At 36.5% G+C, this 6,059-nt stretch overlaps 1 protein-coding gene across 4 annotated transcripts in view; it reads left to right on the forward strand.

Moving 5' to 3' along the window:
• The first annotated feature begins 5,214 nt into the window (after positions 1-5,214).
• The window catches only part of plce1 (phospholipase C, epsilon 1), an 81,317-nt gene continuing 80,472 nt past the window's right edge, over positions 5,215-6,059 (forward strand). For all 4 annotated transcript variants that reach the window (XM_008436706.2, XM_017310983.1, XM_017310984.1 and 1 more), the window contains exon 1: positions 5,215-5,358. The gene's annotated coding sequence lies outside the window, so the exon portion shown is untranslated. The remainder of the gene's footprint in view (positions 5,359-6,059) is intronic.

Genomic DNA, 6,059 nt, shown 5'->3' on the forward strand with positions numbered 1-6,059 from the left:
TATTACAGGAACATCTTTTGAGACTCATTGTCTCATTTAGATCTATTACACAAGCAACAAATGACAAAAACAATAATAACACAATCTACTTAACCCTTGTAATGAGTGATACTATGCTTTACCAACAGTAGGGTTCTTACTTAAAACCACCCTGGGCAATTGCCCAACTGGCATTCTTACAACTATCAGTTTTATTTGTGTATTTGTGTATCAGTCAATACTTTGTGGCATTTTTTGCATCTTTGCTACATTTATCACTTACTGAAATGTGTACCAGTGTTGATGTTATAATATTCCTAAACACTTCAGCAGCAATAAAAGCTTTTGCACTCAAAAGCTCTTATTTTCATTACAATTTTTGAAACCTGATGATGTACTTTCCATATTTGTTCAGTTGCGTGAGCCTATTTATTTTCTTTTGGCGGCTGAAGTTTAAATACATGCCAAAAAGAGCTGGCAACAGGTGGGGCTGGTGGAACAAATGTTGCTGTATGAGTAAAATTATTATGATACGTGTGGCTCTGGCTTTGAAAGATTGGGATGAACTAAACGTAGCAGACAGAAGAGTTGAGGATTTATCACCCAGATGGATAGAATCAAGGACACATTGAAGCACAAAATCTCACAATTGGGATGTCACAAAGAACATTTTTCAGGTTACTGAAGATGATTGAAAAGACTTGGCGTAGGGGGGAAAAAAACTCCTGGGCAAGGTTTTCACAAACTCTTTAAGAAAGTGCTATGTATTATTTCCCAACAAATTCTCTGGAAGGAATTTCAAGAGTTGTGCTTTACTGCAGTACAGCCCTTCAACATCAGTGAAACTTGTGGAAAACACTTGAACTCCACAGAGCTCTTGTCTGCACTCAGAGCAGCCTGGTCCTAACAACTGAGTCAGTAAATGACAGCTGGACAAAAACTGGGCTAAACAGGCTATTTCCAGAGACTAAACAGGCAGAAATGGATGGCATTGTTCAGAATGTAGCGTTGTAGCAGCATTACTGGGCATGTGTATGTTTTCACAGTCTTCCATACTATTATTATAATAATTATTATTATTTTTAAAGTGCTAAATATATTAAAAATAGATTTAGATATTTATTTGCATCTGGAAAATAATACTGTCATGCAAAAAAAAAAAGGTTATGACACCCCTTTAAATATTGAGTTATTTTGCACTTGTTTCACTTATTTGATGACAGGGAAATGATTTACTCATTATGCATCATAAACATAAAAAATATGCATCATGACACCATGTTTCTTAATGTTTGTCTGCATAATAAGTTTGCCTTGGACTTTGTAATGCTGTTGCCGTTCAGTAAAAAAATATTTTTTTCAAAATACATTTAAAAAAAAGTATGCAGGCTGTTGTAGGGTCTCCTAAATTGTTCTTGTTATTGTGAGTGGAATTCACAATTACAAGAAAATATGGAAAATATGTTAAAATGGGTGATGATTTTGTTATATCTAAGCAAAATACCACCTCTTGACTGGTGCATCCAAAGGCCAACTTTCTTTCAGAAAAAAATTTCACAAATTATGATTTATAGTACATTCTGGATTTATTCACTTGCAATAAGAAGCTGCAGTTAGTTTGACCGTAAGATCAGTGTTTTCTTTATGAATATGTAATAAGAGTTTTCAGACAGCAGGGGGCAGGAACGATAAAAGCATAGACTTGTCTTTGCCGCCGATTATGAACTGTTACGGTCACAATTCAAGCACTGATGTCCAATATGGTTAACTGCCACTGAAGTATAACACATGGTTTTCTAACATAAATGCGTTCTGGCCACAGATGCAGTGTGGAAAAGTGGAGCTTTTAGGTTCAATTATGCAGGTGATCGAAAGGTGAGGTCATACAAGTATATTCTACATATGTGTTAGGAAATAAATTCAGATGTGAATAAGTGAGTAAAAAGTAGATTAATCTGTGAGCCAAAAACAAAGAATGTTCCACTTCATCTTAATATTCACAAAAAATGTATTTGCAATACTGTTGTTACAGGCCATCGCTCCTCTCTGCCCCACCAGAGCAATTAGGTGGGAAAAAAAACAAACAAACTCTTAAACAATTTAATCATATTTTCTCCAGTATTTTACAGTCGTTATGGAAACATAACTATTCAGAAAATTACATTTTACTTGTAAACAGTTCCCAGTAAACATGACTGCAAACTAACCAAATCAGAGGTTCACCTTTCAGCAGGACAACAGCCCAGAATATGGAGCCAGAAGTACAATGAAACGGCACGGATTGAAGCATGTTTGTGTGTTAGAATGGCCCAGTCAATGTCCAGACATACATAATTGATTTAATGTGACAAGACTTGGAAGCATCTGCTCTCAATCCAACCTTACTGCAAAGACTTACGGCTATAAAACAGTGAAAGGTGCGTAAAGTATTCACTCACATGCAATGAATACAAAGACATATCACACTTTTCAGATTTTTATTCTAATTTAGGAAAAGTTTTCCACTTTATTATTATTGTTCTTTCTGCTGGTCCATAACATCCCATGAAAAGTCATTTTAATCACTCATTCAATGTTTTTTCATCAAAAGACTATAGATAGAGTCTAAAGATTGTAATAATTAAGATTCTGTATCTCTTTTCAACTTGCTCTTTTTCATGCTTTGAGACAAAAGGCAAACAATAATACTCTTGTTAATGGATCTGTTTCTGTTTACAGCTTAATCTGAATATCTATGAAATAATGAGTCAGGAAACTTTTGATGCCTACCTAAACCTAGAGGTTTCAGGAATGGCCTTATCTTAACGCTTGACTAATTCCCATGGCCAACATTTTAAACTGCTTTGAGCAATTTTTCTTGCAATTTAGATTAGTTCTGTCAAAGCAGTACACTTTAACCCTAGCTTAATTTATGTGTGGAGCATGTCCAAACAGACTCCTTTGTAAGTGTCTGTCCCCACGGTTACACAGAGAAAAGGGCAGGAATGAGACTCAGCTGTTGTGTTTAATGAAAATTGCATTGTTATCATTTTGTAGGAGTCATCCACAATGACCCTATGTATGCTTATAACTCATCACCCAGTGCATTACATTTCTAAGTTATTAAACTGTAAAAAAAAATGTATCATTGCTAGGTTATTCAAAATACTTTTTTTTTAATTCCAGAGATGAAATAAAATGGTCTTACTTGATTATTCAAATGCATGTTTTACAACAAAACCTACATTTTAAGAATACAAAAACAAACTAAACTTGTTTTTATATACTTTTTCRTATTGATTTTACTCAGACACATGTAATCTATGTTTTTCTTTTGAAACAAGACTGAATTTGTCTCCTTGAGCCAACAGGCCAAACAGAAAATATCTGATTCCAATCATTTTTGTTTTATCTGATATTTTCTGAGACTCATCAAACCCTCAGAGTGAAAGCAGAGCTTTTTCCTAGCTTTAAATCTGATAAATTCACTCTCTGTTTGCACACCTTAACCATCAATCATCTTGCCAAGATACATAGCAAGTTATTTTTTGCAACATCCCAGTGCAATTTAGCAGTTTTATTGGACTTTATGGAGTCCCATAAAAATGTCCCAGAACTTTAGATACACCTTATCTAGTTTCAGGAACATGCATATAAACTGTTATGTCAAAAGAAGAGATGTGAAAAACATCTGGTTAGTATCAGTAAATAAGTGTAAGCATGGTAGGCTGTGTAAAAAAAACAACAAAAATCCTAGATAGTGTGAGAAGCCCCCCCACCCTTCCATTTTTTTAATCAGGAAAGGGGGATTCCCAAAGGTTTGCATGTGCCTGGGTGGAGGAGAGTTTGGGGGACTGGATGGGCTTCACATTCCTGTTGGATGGCATCAGACTTCCCATCAGAGGAGCTGGAGCAATTTGGAAAACAGGCCCCCATTTTGCAAAGCTGAAATATAAGAAAAGGAATTTCCGAAATAGAGCAATAAAAGTACTCATTCTTATTGGTCATTTGCCATTTTTAGATAAATTATTTGCAGTTCAGGGCCGATTTCAGGTTCATCTGTCATTAAGAGGAAATGCAGCCAATTTGGTGGTATGAGTTGCACTCAGTGTTCTAGATAGTGGATGACACAGGACAGCTGTGGCTGACCCTTAAGCTTTTATTTGCATTACTGCAAATGAGCTCTGCAGTAAAAAAAAATCATTGATGACAGAGGGAACAATGTATAGGGCATGATGGGTATGAAGTGAACGACTGAATACGATGGTTACCAGACATTCCAATGCAGTGACACACACTCACACACACGGCACGGCGGGCTTCTGCAGAACCACGGTCATTGTCCTTCTGTCTGCTGGTTCATGCTGCTAAACAGAGGCAAGACAAAGCTGTTTTGAAGTGCTGTGGGAAACATTTCAATTACTCCTGTAACATACTATGAGCACAAAATGAGTTGGAAAATGAGTGGATTTTAAAATTAATTTCTACATCAATTTTAAGGTGCTTTATTATTATTATTATTATTATTATTATTATTATTATTATTATTATTATTATTATTATTGTTGTTGTTGTTGTTGTTGTTGTTGTTGTTTAAAGAGTATGAATGGTACTACTTCCTTTATCTCTTTTGTATTAAACCCAGAAACCCTAGTCTCCTGGTTTTAAGACAAATGAAAAGCAAGACAAGTCTTACTTTCACTAGTACTTCAGTATGAATAATTTATTTATTATAGCAACTGGAGAGTGCAGACAGTTCCTTAAAGGGATAGCTGAATTTTTTACAGTAGAATTCTATTAAAAATTCATTAGCAACATATATTTTTCTCAGCAGTGTATAACTTTTGCACTTTATAGTGTTTATATCGATACAACTTTACTGAAGGCTGGAAAAAAATTCGACTTTTGCTGTCAACAACTCCAGTCTGAAAAATAAAAACAATTCGCTCATTTAACTTTAAAACGATGTCATGCTAGCATTGTATTTTTAAATGTTAAATCTCTACCTCATCCTGTGACACATCCGTGTTTTGAGGGCTTAAAGGACAGCAGGGGACCCCTGGCAGCCGTTTATGACCTGGGCTGACTCTGCTTGGAATCACCATCTCATCTTTTACACACTGAATTCTCCTTTAAACCTTGAAACGTCCAGACAGCCCTTTTTGTGTGTACCAGCCAGTTCGTGATAAGTTTTTCAAAGAAAATTCTGACTTTTCCAATACTTCGGTGAGCACTTGAATGCACCACAGAGGATAGAGAAGTGTCCCACATCAGCACGAGCTGCAGCGTCAACTGTCTCTACTAGAGTTGTGAAGCAGAGTCCCAGTCAAAGACAACCAAGCAGCGAGCTGAAGTCCTGTGCCGATTTGGTTGATGCTGATTTTAAAGAAAGACTGCCGGGTAAGTGTGTGAACTGCCACCTCAGACAACTTTTATTACATTTCTTTGCACGGGTCGTTGGGTTCCGAGAGCGGTCGCTTTGAAAAGTTGTTTGGCAGTAAAGTCCTCTCATAGCTGCTGGACAGTGAAGTTGTCGCTTTCAAACAACGTTTGTTCGTACGTTAGAATCAACTTGCATGCCCCCTCAAGTTTGACTGACTACTAGAAACAGAAAGTTTCATGAAGAGGATGATGACGGGAGTTTATGTGGTTTGCGGTTTTTCGAGATTCCCCGCGCGAGAAGAATGACAGAAAAGCACGTGCTAAGAAGAGTTACGGTTATATTAATGTCCCCGCCAGATTATGTGCGTTTTAATTTTGCCCAAACTTTCATGTTTTCATGTGGTGTATAGCCGGGGGACGGCTATCTCTCTCATCCTTACAGCAGGTGGTGTCAGTTTTAAACTTTGACAGGTGATGTCAGTGTTTACACTGGGGGTTGCGTTGGAGGACCGGGGAAACTAATATATTTTTTGTCCTAGCAAGAGATGAATCACTCTTAAATTGAAGATAAAAAGCTCAGATCATGGGCGTTGCTAGCTTAACATTGGAGGTTTAGCCCTATCCTGGGACAGAAGTGCCACAGTCTGACAATACAAATAGTGAAAACAAACAAGAAACAAAACATTCACACACAAAAAACAAACAGATTTATATATATA

Source organism: Poecilia reticulata, linkage group LG19 (assembly GCF_000633615.1).
Source record: "Poecilia reticulata strain Guanapo linkage group LG19, Guppy_female_1.0+MT, whole genome shotgun sequence".
Lineage (NCBI taxonomy): Eukaryota > Metazoa > Chordata > Actinopteri > Cyprinodontiformes > Poeciliidae > Poecilia > Poecilia reticulata.